The following is a 17,297-nucleotide window of genomic DNA, read 5'->3' as shown; positions in this document are numbered from 1 at the left end:
ATCCATTTATAGGCTCTCTGCAAGAAGAAAAATATGGCTCTTTTTGCCCGACCCCATAGGCAGTCAGACCTTATGGTTGTCTTCTCTTGTTCCCTAAAAATCACTGTTATTCTGTTCTTATTCAAGGTGCACTGATTTCATATTGTTCAAACACACATGTTTTACAATCAATTTGTACAGTTAACACAACTATCACAGTGGTCCTGAGGTGATATACATCCTCAGCTTACAAAGATAACAGGATTAACAGATTAAAGGAAGACAGGCATAAGAAATTATAAAAGTATTATTTGGGAACTGATAAATGTCCATATTAAAATGAAATCTTCACAATTTATGATCCTCTGCTGCAGCTCCAGCCAGTCTCTCCATTTGGGGTCCCTGACTTCCTGCAGTGAACACTCATTTTTCCTAGAAGAAGATCTGGAAGCATACTCCTGACTGTGGTTGTCTTTGGGGAAAGGCTTGAAACCTGTAGTAAAAGGAATGTTTAGCATTACCTGAATGTTTGGATTTTTTAACACCAAGACATTCATATAAGAACAACTTAAGTTTAAATGAGAAAAGTTGACTAGGTGCAGTGGCTCACACCTGTAATCCCTGTGCTTTGGGAGGGTGAGACAGGAGGATTCCTTGGGCAACATAGCAAGACTTTGTCTCTACAAAAATAAAAAGTAATTATCCAGATGTGGTGGCCTATGCCTGTAGTCCCAGCTACTTGGGAGGTTGAGATGGGAGGATTGCTTAAGCCCAGATTTTCAAGGCTGCAGTGAGCTGTGATCTCACTACTGCACGCCAGCCTGGGCAACAGAGTGAGAGCCTGTCTCCAAAAAAAAAAAAAAAAGGGAGAAAACAATGGCGCAATAGTTTCTTAGTCTTAACCACATACATTAACAAAAATAGTAGGGTCTATTTTATTTGACAACATCCATCCACCAAAAGTTCAAGTTCTATTAGTTTTCATATACTTAAAAAAAAATTTCCCTTGGAAAGTTCACCTTGACATATCTTGGGGGAACATAGAATGTGGAGAATCGTTTCTGTTGCTCTCCCCCACCCCACACCATGCCAACATTCTGCATCTCTGTGCTGAACATCAGGGAGCCGCCAGCCTTGTCAGCCTCCATATTAGGCCTGCCCCGTCCCTGCTGCAGATCAGCAGCCTGTCTCAGCTTGCTGGAACTCTCCCTTGGTGTGTTGGAGACATTGAGACGTTGTGAGAAAAGTGTGGAACTAGGAGTCAGGGAAGCTTCAGTCCTGGCTCGGGCTACTTATTTATTGTTCAAAGTTGGCTTTTCATTTAAATGTCTGTGTTTCTGTTTCCTTGTTTGAAAAATGTTATAATATATGGCTATCGTAAGGTTGTTGCAAAAACTCAAAGGAGAACACAGACATTTAAGATAGTCTGCTTGGGCCGGCATGGCGGCTCATGCCTGTAATCTCAGCACTTTGCAGGGCTGAGGTGGGAGGATTTCTCAAACCCAGGAAGAGGCTAGGCTACACTGAGCCATGTTCATGCCACTGCACCCCAGCCTGGAGTCTGGGTAACAAAGCAAGACTTTATCTCAAAAAAAAAAAAGACTTTTTGTTTTTTAAGTTCCGGGATACATGTGCAGAACCTGCATGTTTGTTACATAGGTATACATGTGCTATGGTGGTTTGCTGTACCTATCAACCTGTTGTCTGGGTTTTAAGCCCCATATGCATTAGGTATTTGTCCTAATGCTCTCCCTCCCCTTGCCCCCTACCCCACAACATGCCCCAGTGTGTGATGTTCCCCTCCCTGTGTCGATGTGTTCTCATTGTTCAACTCCCGCTTTTGAGTGAGAACATGCAGTGTCTGGTTTTCTGTTCCTGTGTTAGTTTGCTGAGGATAATGGTTTCCAGCTTCATCCATGAACCTGCAAAGGACATGAACTCATTCTTATTAAAAAGACATTTTGTCTTTGGGAAATAAATACGGAAGATTAGCCTCAAATGGACAGTGGTTTGGATGTGATACTTGCATCTCTGACTAAGTTGTAAACTTATCCAAGGCATTGTCCACCACGCCTCCCACAAAGCTTTCAGACTTGTCTTCGTTGGTGATCTTGCTTTGATGTGCTATGAAAGGCTGTCCCAGCAGATGGCAGAAGAGAACTGAGTCAGGAAAAACCAGCCTGGGTATTTCAGTATGCACTGTGAACTGGGTAAAGCTTCTGCACCTTAATGTCCCTGCTGCAGTAGCTCTACACATTGACTTCACAATCGCTACTGAACTTCCCTAATAAAGGTGGGTCAGCAAAAGTGTGAGGGTTACCACTCTATCCAGACACCATGTCACTGAGACTCACTTAGGAAGAACATTCATTTCCTGAGCACTTCCGTAGTACTGGAAACGGGGATGAATACAAAATAGTCCCTGTCCCCTCAGAGTTCACAGTCCAGCTGAGATCAAATAAGGATAGAACAATTTGCATTTTGCCAGGCTGTCCTCTAATGACAATAATTTCCTGAATGTTTTCAGGTTGCCTGCTTTAGCCATATGTTCTCTGGCCGCTTCTCTCCAGCCCCAGCCTCAAGTCCAACTCATCATCTCTGGCCTGGGCTATAGCAACAACCTCCTAAGGGAGCTGCCTCTGCTCTTATCCACCTCCAATTTATTCTCACAGTATAGACAAGGTAAGCTTTTAAAAATGCAAATGCAATTACACTGTGCACCACCTACTCAAAAGATCTAATAGCATTGTATTGACCTCATAATAATACCACTACCCTTAATCTTACTTACAAGGCTTTTTGTGATCTGATCCCTGTTTTTCTTCTAACTTATCTCACCCTGTCCTCCAGCAATCAACTCAAGAGACTGACTTTCAGTCTCCCAAATGATTTTTATCCCCTCCTGGATTTACCCATATTGCTTTTCTCTTTACCTAAAATGCCTTAAAACTAAAACTCCCTCCCTCCCATCTACCCATCCTCCTTAACTTGGCTAACTAGAATTATTCTTCAGCTCTCAGGTTAGATGTCCTTTCTTTTGGGAAACTATCCCTGACAGTACAAGGCTGGGCTGAATAACCCTCCTGGGTACTCCAGAGCACCCTCTGCTTCCATTCCCCTCACATTTACCATATTTCTTCGTAATGAGTTTGCGTGTCTTCGCCTGTCTACTGTAAGCTCCTGGCACATAAGGACTTCCTCTCACACAGCAATGTATCCCCATTTCTTCACACAATTCTTAGTACAGAGCAGCACTTGATCAAAACTTACCAAGTAAATGAATAAATAAAACATAAAACACAATTGATACCACCCAAGAAGTCATAAAATTCTTGGGGCACAAGGTCTTAGGAGAGTAGATCATTCTGTGTGTATCAGCCATATCCTTTTTTTTTTTTTTTTTTGAGATGGAGTCTCACTCTGTCACCCAGGCTGGAGTGCAGTGGCACGATCTCAGCTCACTGCAACCTCCGCCTCCTGGGTTCAAGCGATTCTCCCACCTCAACCTCCTGAGCAGCTGGGACTACAGCCACCCCACATCACACCCAGCTAATTTTTGAATTTTTAGTAGACATGGGGTTTCACCATGTTGGCCAAATTGGTCTTGAACTTCTGACCTCGTGACCTGACTGCCTTGGCCTTCCAGTGTGCTGGGTTACAGGTGTGAACCACCATGCCTGGCCAGTCATATCCCTTTTCATCAAGATGTTGTCAGCCATATGCTCTCGAACCAAGTTGTTACCAGGCATGGTGGTTCACACCTGTAACCTCAGCACTTTGGAAGGCCAAGGCAGGAGGATTGCTTGGGCTCATGAGTTCAAGACCAGCCTGGGCAACATAGGGAGATCCCATCTCTACAAAAATCATTTAAAAATACTAGCTGGATGTGGTAGCATGCACCTGTGGTCCCAGCTACTCAGGTGGCTGAGGCGGGAGAATCATTTGAGCCCGGGAGGTTGAGGCTGCAGTGAACCATGATTGCACCACTGCACTCCAACCTGAGCGACAGAGCAAGATCCTGTCTCAAAATAACAAAACAAAGACAGGTCGTTATTGTTTTATGCAAACAGGCTTTGAACTTGGAGCATGTCACCTAGTCAATCTTCTCATCCACAGCAAAGGAGTTCTGAAACAAACAAAAGCAATTTTTACTTTTCACAGTGTTTCTTGTGTCATCCCAGATGGTTAAAATGAAAAGGCTTTAATGAAGGGACTATTCACAGATTTTCTGGACTGGATAAGGTAACAAACATGGTATGGTAGGACACCTAGAGACTAGCAGTGGTGAGAAGAAGCTATTACCACCCTCCCCACTTCCAGGGCCTATTGAGACAAGGGAAGGAAACACTTATCAGAGCCCAGTGAGTAAGAGTTGTACCTAGGATGCAGCTACAGCCAGATATAGCATGCCAAAGCAGGAAGAGAGCTGGGAAGAGCTACCCCGACCTCTGTTGAATCCCACCCTCCCATTGTCCCACAGAGCCTCCCACTGGCTAAACCCGAAAGCCAGCTGGGAAGAAAGCCTGGACAGTGCAGTCCACTGGACTCAGCGGAGCAGGGCAGAGCATGAAACTGGGAGGGACCCTAGGTGCACAAATAACCAGCATCAGACATTATCCATTGTCTTCCTACTATGATAGATGAGGACTCAGCTCCTTACCCACCCGCCCCCCACCAATATAGTTCTGGCACTATTTTTGGAAGCTGTACTTTAATAAGCACCTCAGACAGCACCTGTGAGAGCAGGACTGCATCATCTCTATGTCCTTAGAAAAATGTAATTAAGAAATAGAAAATACAGAGATTTAACTATTAAATACTTTAAATGCACAGAGAAATCCAGAAATAAATATAACAGACACCCATTTGTGGTGTCTGTAACACATTAACTTTTAGTTTTGTGTTGTTTCAGAGTTGTTATTTTTTGTTTTTTCAAAGAAAAAATTGCAGATACAGTTAAGATCACTCTCGTAGGCCAGGTGCAGTGGCTCATGCCTATAATCCCAGCAGTTAGGGAGGCCGAGGCAGGCAGATCACTTGAGGCTGGGAGTTCAAGACCAGCCTGGCCAGCATGGTGAAACCCTGTCTTCACTAAAAAAAAAAAAAAAAAAATACAAAATTTAGCCCAGAGCGGTGGCACACACCTGTAATCCCAGTTACTTGGGAGGCTGAGGCACGAGAATCACTTGAACTTGGGAGGTAGAGGTTGCAGTGAACTGAGATTGTACCACTGCACTCCAGCCAGGGCAATGGTGTAAGACCCTGTCTCAAAAAAAAAAAAAAAAAAATTTACTCTCATCTCTTTCTCCCATTCCTCCCTTCTCTCATCTCCAGAAATAAACACTATCATTAACTTGGTGTGTATTCTTCCATGTATAATTTTGCTACATATATTCGTATCTATAAACAATATATAACATCGTTTTATGTCATTTTTTAATTTTACAAACTGGTCTTTTACTATGATATCCTTTTGCATCTTATTTTATAAACGTAGTACAATGTATCCGAGACTTGTTTGTGTTGATATATATAGATCTGATTAGTTTGTTTTGACTTCTACATGATTTTCTATTTTATAGATACTTACATGCCCTGTGATTGCCAATATGGTGAGATGTATTTTCACTATTTGTTTTGTGTATTTCTACTTATGCTGTTGGTTTCTTAGCCCTTTTTTGGAAAAGCGAGGATATCTTGTTTTCTTTATTCCCTCTATTTTCCCCTAACTATTTAAGAAGTTATAGATTTTTTTTTTTCTTATCTTAAATTTTAGAATGGGCTTGGTGGCTCATGCCTCTAACCCAGCACTTTGGGAGGCGGAGGTGGGCAGATGGTTTGAGCCCAGGAGTTCGAGACCAGTGTGAGCAACATGACAAAACCCCATCTCTACAAAAAAATACAAAAATTAGCTGGGCGTGGTGGTGCACACTTGTAGTCCCAGCTACTCAGGAAGCTGAGGCAGGAGGATGTCTTAAGCCTTACAGGCTGCAGTGAGCCAGAATCTCACCACTGCACTCCAACCTGGGCAACAGAGCAAGATCCTGTCTCTAAATAAATAAATAAATAAATAATAACACAAATTTAAAAATAAAAATTATCTTAAAATTTTAACATGCATTAATTATAAAGAAAATATTAGGATATTAGAATGTTTTAGTTCTGCAGCTGGGTGTGGTGGCTCATGACTGTAATACCATCACTTTGGGAGGCTGAGGCAGGTGGATCATTTGAGGTCAGGAGTTCAAGACCAGCCTGATCAACATGGTGAAAGCCTGTCTCTACTAAAAACACAAAAAATTAGCCAGGCATGGTGGTGGGTGCCTGTAATCACAGCTACTCGGGAGGTTGAGGCAGGAGAACCACTTGAACCCAGGAGGCGGAGGTTTGCAGTGAGCCTAGATTGCACCACTGTACTCCAGCCTGGGTGACAAGAGCAAGACTCTAACTAAAAAAAAAAAAAAAAAAAAAAAAAAAATTTATTTCTGAACCACTTGAGTATATGGTATGCCTACTGTGCTCTTTACCCCTAAATACTTCAGTGTGCATTTCCTAAGAGTACAGACACTCTCTTGTATAACCCTCAGCTCAGTTATCAACTTTAATAAATTTAACAACGATACATTTTTATTAATCTTCCATTCTTCTCCTGGTTTCTTCAATCGGCCTGGTAATGTCCTTTATCACATTCTTCCCCAATCTCCCCACCTCAAGTACACAACCCAATCTCTTCTCAGGTATTGCATTTAGTTATTATATATTTTAAGCCTTCCTGAATCTGGACTACTTATGTAGCTTTTGACTTTTATTACACTGACAGTTTTATTATACTCCTTTCCCCCAAATTTTTAAATACAATGTTTCTCATTTTGTTTGTCTGATATTTCTTTATTAGATTCGGGTTATTCATTTTTGCCCAGAATATCACATAGGTAATATTGGATCCTCAGAGTACCACAAATTTAGAGTCACATGATATTCTCGGAGGGGTTGCGGGGGGCACGCAGGAATTTATAAAATGTATTCTCTTTGTGATTTTACCTAAATGTTTATTGTTTCTTAGTTGTGACTTGTTATGATTCCCCAATCTGAAGATTTTTATGTGTGTGTGTGTGTGTATTTTGAGATGTTCTCTCGCTCTGTCACCCAGGCTGGGGTACAGTGGCAAGATCTCTGCTCACTGGAACCTCTACCTCCCAGGTTCAAGCCATTCTCCCACCTCAGCCTCCTGAGTAGCTGGGATTACAGGTGCGTGCCACCATGCCTGGCTAATTTTTGTATTTTTAATAGAGATGGGTTTTCACTGTGTTGGCCAGGCTGGTCTTGAACTCCTGGCCTCAGGTGATCCACCCACTTTGGCCTCCCAAAGTGCTGGGATCACAGGGGTGAACCACTGCACCTGACCTGAAGATTCGTATTTAACCAGTGTTTTCATTAAGCAGGACCCAAAGGAATATAAGAAAAAAAAAACCTTACTTTATTATTTCTCTCTACCCCTTCAAACTTACTCTGCAATTTCTTCCCTATTCCTGCATAAAATCTCAAATAACCTAACAATTACATAATTTGGGAGTAGTCCAATGTAATATGAATAATATAAATTTATTCCAGTTCAAATCTTCCTTTCCACAACTCTAAAAACAGGCATCTTTGCCCATCATTAGTGAAAGTGCAGCTCAGGGTACAGCCATCACCTGTCACTCTGCTGCCAGGCAGGAACAGCTCCAACCATGGCCTCCTGATCTTAGACTTTTCAGGTATGACTCATAGAACTGCCCTAGACCCTCCAACTTCAGAAGACAAATGTCAAGCTAGCCGGGGAGTATCAGTGAAATCACTTTCTTCTGACTTAAAACGACTCCCGCGCTTCCTCCACAACTGTCATAAGAACATAGTACATCAGTAAAACAAACTTCTTAAAATTCCATCCGGGCAACCCGTACTAGATGACCTCAAAGATTTCTTCCACCTTCACGTGTTATTACCAGATGAGAAAAAAGAAAAGTAGGGAACATTTGTGTTTCTTTAAAACAATTCCCTACTCTGGTATGTAAGTATGTTGCCTCTTCCATCAGAAGGTTTAATTTTTAATAATCTAAGCTATGGTAAGAATTTCAATAATTCAAATAAACTTTCAGGTGAAAGAATATGGGATGAGAACAGGCTGAAGTTCCCCTTTCCTTTTCCCCAAAGCCTATCATTACACTCACAGCGCCAGCCATGTGGCTTGCTCATTATATTTAATGACAGCGGTGTTCCAGAAGGTTTTGGAGTAGTCTCTGGTTCTCCAGTCTATGCCCAGTAAAGCTCATCAGGAATCAAAACTCCTCAAAATTAGCCTGATTTGCTCATTCCACAATGCATACATGTATCAACATATCACATTATACCCTACAAATATATATAATTACCATTTGTCAATTAAAAATAAAGCCCCAAAAAAGGAAGAAAAATAAACACTCTAGTTCTTACAGCTGTTCTCTCAGTGGTCCAGACACTGTTGGCCACCTCTAAATTTCCTCATATACTCCTATGAAATAATGTTAAGTGAAGAAAATAGAAGAGGCACCAAGACAGAAGAACAGGCCAAGAGAACAAAATTAAAAGCCTAAAAACAGACCCACCCACATATAAATGGCAACTTGAAACTAGACAACAGTGGCATTTGAAAACACTGGGGAAAGAAAACACAACTGAAAATATAGTACCAGGACAATTGGCTTCATGAAGAAAATGATAAATGAGACCCTGTCTCACATATAACAACTTGCAAATGTGGAAGACAACATTTATAGCACTTTGGGAAGAAAATAGAGGAAAATGTAATCTTATGATATTACAGCAAAAAAGCACTTCATAAGGCAGCAAAAACACAAATAGAACAATTGTTCAATTTTACAAATTAAAATTCTAATATCTGTATAAAAAAAGGAGCTCATAGCAAAAATAAAAAGCCAGCCACAGATAAGAATATCTAATCAACTGGGATGAAGAAATCTTACAAAATAATAGGAAAAAGACAAACAATGCAATTAAAAATGGGCAAATAATATGATCATGGAATTTACATAAACAGAAACGTAAATGTCCAATAAAGATACAAAAAGATATTCAGGGCTGGGCACAGTGGCTCGTGCCTATAATCTCAGCACTTTGGAAGGTCCAGGTGAGCAGATCACTTGAGGCCAGGAGTTCGAGACCAGCCTGGCCAACATGGCAAAACCCTGTCTCTACTAAAAATATAAAAGAAATTAGCCAGGCGTGGTGGCGGATGCCTGTAATCCCAGCTTCTTGGGAGGCTGAGGCATGAGAACTGCTTGAACCCGAGAGATGGAGGTTGCAGTGAGCTGAGATGGCACCACTGCAGTCCGACATGGGCGATGGAGTAAGACTCTGTCTCAAAAAATTAAAAAAATAAAAAATAAAATGTTCAGGGAAAATGCAAATTAAAACAACAATAATTTTACACCTATAATTTAGCAGCAATTAGGAGTCTGATAATACTAAGTGTTTATGAAAATGTCATGAATTAGAAATTATTATTCACTGCTAGTGGAGGTGTAAATCAGTTTAACCACTTTAATGAACAATTTGGCAATAGTAATATTGAAAATTCCTTTTTCTTGCGGGACACAGTGGTCACGCCTATAATCCTAGTACTTTGGGAGGCAGAGGCAGACGGGTCAGTTGAGGTCAGGAGTTTGCGATCAGCCTGGCCAACCTGGTGAGACCTCATTTCTACTAAAAATACAAAAATTACCCAGGTGAGGTGGCAGGCACATATAATCCTGGCTACTTAGGAGGCTGAGGCAGGAGAATTACTTGAACCACGAGGTGGAGGTTGCAGTGGAGATGACACCACTGCTCTCCAGCCTGGGAGACAGAGTGAGACTCTTCTAAAAAAAAAAAAAAATTGCTTTTTCTCAACTCAGAATTGTACACTGAGGAATATATTATGAAACTCACATGTGCACAATGTCATGTGTAAATATGTTTATTGCAGCATTGTTTATAATAATAAAAACTAAAACCAGTTTTTCTATCATTTGGGGAATAAGTAAACTATATAATGGGATACCATCCAGTAAAAATTAATGAATGTTAATTTTTAATTTAAAAAAGTAAATAAAAAAAGGATACATGATGCCATTTATATACATTTAAAAACAAAAGCAATCCCATTGTTTCAAACCCATTCAGGTCTGAACCTACACACATATTTGGTGCTATATTTAGCTATACTAAAAGTATTAAAACATGATGGAAGTAATACACACTCACTTTAGGATAAGTGGTTAGCTTTAAGAAGAAAAAATGGGGTGAGTAATATAGTTCATGTCTTCTACCTCACTGTTTCTCTCCTTTCCTTCTGGTATTCTAATTACACTTATGTTAGACCATTCAATATTGTCCCATAGCTTCTGGGTGCTCTGGGGTTTTTCCTTTTTTTCTCTTTGTGTTTTGGCTTGCATAATTTTTAACGACCTGTTTTCAGGTTCATATATTCTTTCCTCAGCAATGTAAAATCTCCTGAACTGCTCATTGACATAATTCATCTCTGTTACCTTGTTTTTTATTTCTATCAATTAAATTTGACTCTTTCATATACTTTGTCTGTCTACTGAAATCCATCGATTCATACATGTTGTTTACATTTTCCAGTGGAGCCTTTAACATGTTAATCACAGTTATTTTAAATTACCAGATAGTTTCAACATCTAGATAACCTTTAGAATTGCTTTTATTCTCCAAAATGACAAATTGGAGACAGTGTTAGCATGTTTCTCCCACTTGGAAAGACAAAATAACCTGTAGATATTCACACTGTGACTTTTTTCCCAAGAAACAATGCAGGAACTAAACAGGAAAACTAAAATCCACAGATTATTTTATTTTACTTTAGAGATGGAGTCTCACTCTGTCACCCAGGCTGGAGTGGAGTGGCACGGCACAATCTCGGCTCATTGCAACCTCTGCCTCTCAGGTTCAAGCGATTCTCCTGCCTCAGCCTCCTGAGTAGCTGGGACTGCAGGCATCCATCACCACCAGTTAATTTTTGTATTTTTAGTAGAGATGGGGTTTCACCATATTGGCCAGGCTGGTCTCAAACTCCTGACTTCAAGTGATCCACCTGTCTTGGGTTCCCAAAGTCTGGGATTACAGGCATGAGCCACCACACCTGGCCCACAGATTATTTTTTTAAAGTAGCAGGCTGCAGCCTATGGCATGAGCTAGGTAAAAAAAAAAACAAAAAAACAAAAAAACTGTAAGTCCCCAGAGTGTGAAAGAGGGAGAGACTGCCTCCATGGTATACATCCCCACCAGGGAACCTGGTAATCCAGGCCGCAGGGAAAGGTCTTAACCCTACCCAACACTGGAACTGATTTTGGGAGTGAAGAGGAATATAAAAGCACAAATGGCAGCAGGAAGAACTTTGCACGCACTCCCAGTCTCCAGCATGGACCAAGGGAAGCCATTCCTTATTCTGCCACCAGGAGACCTCACAAAAGTCTGCCAAATTACACAGGCAGCAACCATTGCCTGAGTTAATTAAAAGAAGCTCCCCATGCTGCTATAAGGACACATGCACACGTATGTTTATTGCGCACTATTCACAATAGCAAAGACTTGGAATCAACCCAAATGTCCATCAGTGACAGACTGGATTAAGAAAATGTGGCACATATACACCATGGAATACTATGCAGCCATAAAAAAGGATGAGTTCATGTCCTTTGTAGGGACATGGATGCAGCTGGAAACCATCATTCTCAGCAAACTATGGCAAGAACAGAAAACCAAATACCGTATGTTCTCACTCATAGGTGGGAATTGAACAATGAGATCACTTGGACACAGGAAGGGAACATCACACACTGGGTCCTATTGTGGGGAGGGGAGAGGGCGGAGGGATAGAATTAGGAGATATACCTAATGTAAATGACGAGCTAATGGGTGCAGCACACCAACAAGGCTCATGTATACATATGTAACAAACCTGCATGTTGTGCACATGTACCCTAGAACTTAAAGTATAATAATAATAAAAAAAGAAGCTCCCAAATGAATTTTGCGATATTACCTCAAGTGGGGAAGAACTCCCTTGGCCAGAACCCAGGAGTGAATGGGAAGTGTGCTGCAGCCACGAGCAAATGAGCTGGGTGCAGGCAGACTGGGAGGGGCATGGCCTGAAAGCCATGGTTCTCGTCTCTGCAGGGGAAGGCTTATGGCCCAAGGAGGTTTTGAGTTCTAAGCATAGATGGCCAGGAACTTAGCTGGCTGCTGCTAGCAGAATACTGCAGGTAAGAGGTCTGCCTTGCCAAGTGCACGGGAGCTGGGTGGGGCTTACTGCTGCTTGTTACTCCCCACTCCCTGAATGAACTCTCCTGTGCAGCAGAGGCAGTTATTCTCCTCTCTGGAACATTATCCCAAAGGCCAGAGAACCACCCCCCAACTCCCACAGGGGCCACTGCTAGCACCGCATGTGAAGAGTCAAAACATGGACCTGCCTGACCCAGCCCCCACCTGGCTTTGCCCACCACCTACCCTGGTAGCTTAATACAAAAGACAGAAACTTTTTTTTTTTTTTTTTTTTTTGAGACGGAGTCTCACTCTATTGCCCGGGCTGGAGTGCAGTGGCTGGATCTCAGCTCACTACAAGCTCCGCCTCCCGGGTTTACGCCATTCTCCTGCCTGAGCCTCCCGAGTAGCTGGGACTACAGGCGCCCACCACCGCGCCCGGCTAGTTTTTTGTATTTTTTTAGTAGAGACGGGGTTTCACCGTGTTAGCCAGGATGGTCTGCGATCTCCTGACCTCGTGATCCGCCCGTCTCGGCCTCCCAAAGTGCTGGGATTACAGGCTTGAGCCACCGCGCCCGGCCTTTTTTTTTTTTTTTTTTGAAACGGAGTCTCGCTCTGTCGCCCAGGCTGGAGTGCAGTGGAGTGGCCTGTTCTTGGCTTTTCCACTTGCGTCTACCAGTTAAACTCTCTGGACTCAAGATGTGCAAAATGGGATAGTAATTCCTCCTTGGCAACTTGTTGTGATGATTAACTACAGTATCATGTCAATATCCTGGCAGCACCAATTCCTTGGAGTGAGAACAGGTAACCTGTTGTCCATTTTCTTGGAATGTGCTATAGGGATGAGTGGATCTTTCTGCAACTCTATTCAGAAATTCTGGTTCTAAGTAGCAGTATCCATGACTGACATTATAATACTAAAGTTCTGTCAAGCTCTAAAATTCTGTGATTATAATTTTCATTATCCCTTTTCATGTATATTATATATTGCCATTTAGAGTAAACAAAATGTTTTCCTAACCCCTTATCTCATTTAACCCTCACAACTGAAAGAAATGCATGAAAAGCTTTAGCTTATTCATTGAGTCCTTAATATATGCTATGTGAGTACATGTGTTCAATAAAACCACTGAGTATTGGTGATACTGGTAATACATCACTGATACATACAGATGAAAATTTCTGCTTTCATGGAATTCACATACTGGTGGATTGAAATCTGAGTGAAGAAACCTGGATTCTAGTTCTGTTGTAGCTACCAGCTCACTAGTTGTGAGAGAAAATGTGTATATGTGTATTCATGTATGCACATGCTCTTACCTAGATGCTTTCACAGGATGCTTATTGTCTTGAATAGAACACTAGTTTCAACTTTACCCATTGTCAAAGTTTACAAAACACATTTTTAAAATGCATAGAATTGCTCTGGTCTCTATTTGGTGGCAACTGTGATAAGATCTTGAAAAAGCTTCTTCTCTAAAGGAAGAACCTGGGGACAATTATTTAACCTTTTTGTAGCATGTTTTTTTTTCTTAATTTCCTTTTCTTTTATTGAATATTGGATATAGGTATATCTTTTTTGTGTGTAACATGTTATTTTATATATCTGCCTTATGTTTTTTTTTTGTTTTATTTAAATGTTGGACTTAATGCAGAATAATGTGGAGGCTCTAAATTGTTTGCTTTCTGTCTTTTTGTTTAATTAAGGCTATGCCATCTACTTATTCCAGCTCCTTAAAGAATTTCAATTAACTAAAATATTTCTTTTCCAAGTGTTTTCTCACCTCTTTTCTTTAACCTCACATCCTCCTTGGGAATTTTGTGCCTATTATTATGATTTCTGTTTGGCAACAGGAGAAACTAAGGTATAAAGAAAGTAAATAGCTAGGCCAATATTCTCTGGGATAAAAAGCAGTCAATTTTACTCTTAGACTTGTGCTTTTTTTCCACTACAGCTGGTTTTCCAAGTTCAGCACCAATCACATTAGGAGAAAAAGCTGCAGTTTCACTGAGGTTTTGAATCAAAAGACTTGGTCTATGACCCTGGTTCTGCTTCTCTTATGACCTTGAACAAGCATATTAGGTCTCTGAGCTCCTGTAAAATTGGGTAAATGCCAGCTTTTCTTGAAACTCTCTCAAACTTTTCTGCTGTTCAGATATCTTTCTCTAATATCATCTTCTTTCCTCTGATTTTCTTGTACTTAGCTTTTCTTTCTTCTGTTTTTCTTCTTGAGACTTTCTGTGTCTGTTGCAGCCCTGACTATCTTTTCTGGCCTGCCCCTCCTCCTGTTGGTATCATGTTATCCTATGTAATATTTATCTGATCAGTTTCTTGCATTATCTTTGGATGAAGAGAAAGTAAGCCTCATTTGGCAACTTTATAAAGGATACAGTACCTTAATTGATTACTTGTCTAAAAGAATATAAAATATTAAATACGATTAAGATTAAAGATTCCAAACAAGTTGGTAAAAATCTATTTTACTTTAAGGAACTAACAAAGAAGTTTATTTCAATAAAATTTTTTATAGAAGAGGCCATCAAACTAGGGAAACTATATGTTAATTTGGTGTTGGGAGAGATACATGTGTATGTGTGTATAGTTTCAATTAAGTTTGGATGGTGTTTGTATATGATATATAAATTGTGTGTACCAAATGAATTATTGTTAGTGATTAAAAATGAATAAAATAAAAAAATAAAATAAAATAAAAAATCCAGCATCACTTTTTGATTTTTAAAAAACCCTTAACAAACTAGGCATAGAAAATACTTAATACATTTTCAAATTAATAAAGTACTCAAATTAATAACAGCCATATATGACAAATCCACAGCCAAAACCATACTGAATAAGAAACAGTTGAAAGCATTCCCCCGAGAGCTGGAACAAGACAAGGATACCCACTTTCACCACTTCTATTCAACATATTACTGTAAGTCCTAGCCAGAGCAATCATACAGGAGAAAGAAATATAAGGCATCCAAATTGGAAAAGAGGAAGTCAAACTATCACTGTTCACTGATGATATTATCATATACCTAGAAAGCCCTGAAGACTTCTCCAAAAGACTCCTAGATTTGATAAATTAATTCAGTAAAGTCTCAGATTACCAAATCAGGGTACACAAATCAGTAGCGCTGCTATACACCAACAATGGTCAAGCTAAGAATCAAATCAAGAACTCAATCCCTTTTACAACAGCTGGAAAAAAAAAAAACAAACCCAGGAACACACCTAACCAAGGAGATGAAAGATACCTGCAAGAAGAACTTCAAAACACTATTGGAAGAAATCATAGATGACACAAATGGAAACGCATCCCATGTTTGTGGGTTGGAAGAATCAATCTTGTGAAAATGGACATACTGCCCAAAGAAATCTGCGGATTCAATGCAATTCCATCAAAATACCAATATCATTTTTCACAGAATTAGAAAAACAATCCTAAAATTCATATGGAACAAAAAAGATCCAGAATAGTAAAAGCAATCCTATCAAAAAGAACAAATCTGGAGGCATCGCATTACCAAGACTTCAAGTTATACTACAAGGCTATAGTTACCAAAACAGCGTGATACTGGTATAAAAGCAGGCACTTAGGCAAATGCAACAGAACAGAGGACCTAGAAATGAAGTCCAATACTTACAGCCAACTGATCTTCAACAAAGCATACAGAAACAAAAATTGGAGAAAGGACACCCTGTTTAATAGATGGTGCTGGGAAAACTGACTGGTCACATGTAGAAGAATGAAACTGAATCCTTACCACTCACATTATACAAAAATCAACTCAAGATGAATCAAAGACTTAAATCTAAGACTCAAAACCATAAAAATTCTAGAAGGTAACCTTAAAAAAACTCTTCTGGACATTGGCTTAGACAAAGAATTCATAACTAAAACCCCAAAAGCAACTGCAACAAAAACAAAAACAAATAAATGAGACCTGATTAAATTTAAAAGCTTCTGCACAGCACAAAAAAAAATCATCAGAGTAAGCAGCTAACCCACAGATTAGGAGAAAATATTTGCACACTGTGTATCTGAGAAAGGACTGGTATCCAGAATCTAAAAGGAACTCAAAGAAGTCAGCAAGAAAAAAAAGTAGCCCCATCAAAAAGTGGGCAAAAGATATGAATAAATATTTCTCAAAAGAAGATATACAAGTGGCCAACAAATATATGAAAAAATACTCAACATCAGTAATCATCAGGGGAATGCAAAACCACAATGAGATATCACCTTACTTCTGCCAGAATGGTCATTATTAAAAAGTCAAAAAAATAGATGTTGGCATGGAAGTAGTGAAAAGAGAAGGCTTATGCACTGCTGCTGGGAATGTAAATTATTACAACCTCTATAGGAAACAGTATGGAGATTTCTTAAAGAAATCTAGATCTAAAAGTAGATCTACCATTTGATCCAGCACTCCCACTCCAGGGTATCTACCCAAAGGAAAATAAGTCATTATGTGAAAAAAACATGTACATATATGTTTATTGCAGCCCAATTCACAATTGCAAAGATATGGAACCAACCTAAGTGCCCATCGACTAATGAGTGAATAAAGAAAATGTGGTATATATACACCATGGAATACTACTCTGCCATAAAAAGGAACAAAATAATGTCTGCAACAACTTGGATGAAACTAGAGGCTATTATTCCAAGTGAAGTAACTCAGGAACGGAAAATCAAACATCATATGCTCTCACTTATAAGTGGGAGCTAAGCTATGAGGACACAAAGGCATACAGAGTGATATACTGCACTTTGGAGCCACTGAACAGGGAGAGTAAGAAAAGGATGTAAGACAAAAAAACTACATATTGGGTTCAATGTACACTATTCAGGTGATGGGTGCACTAAAATCTCAGAATTCACCACCATATAATTCTTCCATTAGCCAAAACCCACCTGTACCTTAAAAGCTATTGAAATTTTTTAAATATTAAAAATAAAAATTGATAAATTGGTTTTATTCATTTTTTTTTTTTTTTTTGAGGCGGAGTC

At 39.9% G+C, this 17,297-nt stretch overlaps 1 long non-coding RNA gene across 1 annotated transcript in view; it reads right to left on the bottom strand.

Moving 5' to 3' along the window:
- Window positions 1–270: 270 nt before the first annotated feature.
- Window positions 271–17,297, bottom strand: part of LOC117070263 — a 41,980-nt gene continuing 24,953 nt past the window's right edge. Inside the window, exon 3 of the long non-coding RNA XR_004431847.1 lies at window positions 271–472. This is a non-coding gene — a long non-coding RNA (uncharacterized LOC117070263). The remainder of the gene's footprint in view (window positions 473–17,297) is intronic.

This window comes from Trachypithecus francoisi, unplaced genomic scaffold (genome assembly GCF_009764315.1).
Source record: "Trachypithecus francoisi isolate TF-2019V2 unplaced genomic scaffold, Tfra_2.0 Lachesis_group3, whole genome shotgun sequence".
NCBI lineage: Eukaryota > Metazoa > Chordata > Mammalia > Primates > Cercopithecidae > Trachypithecus > Trachypithecus francoisi.
This window is presented reverse-complemented; position numbering and strand designations above follow the sequence as displayed.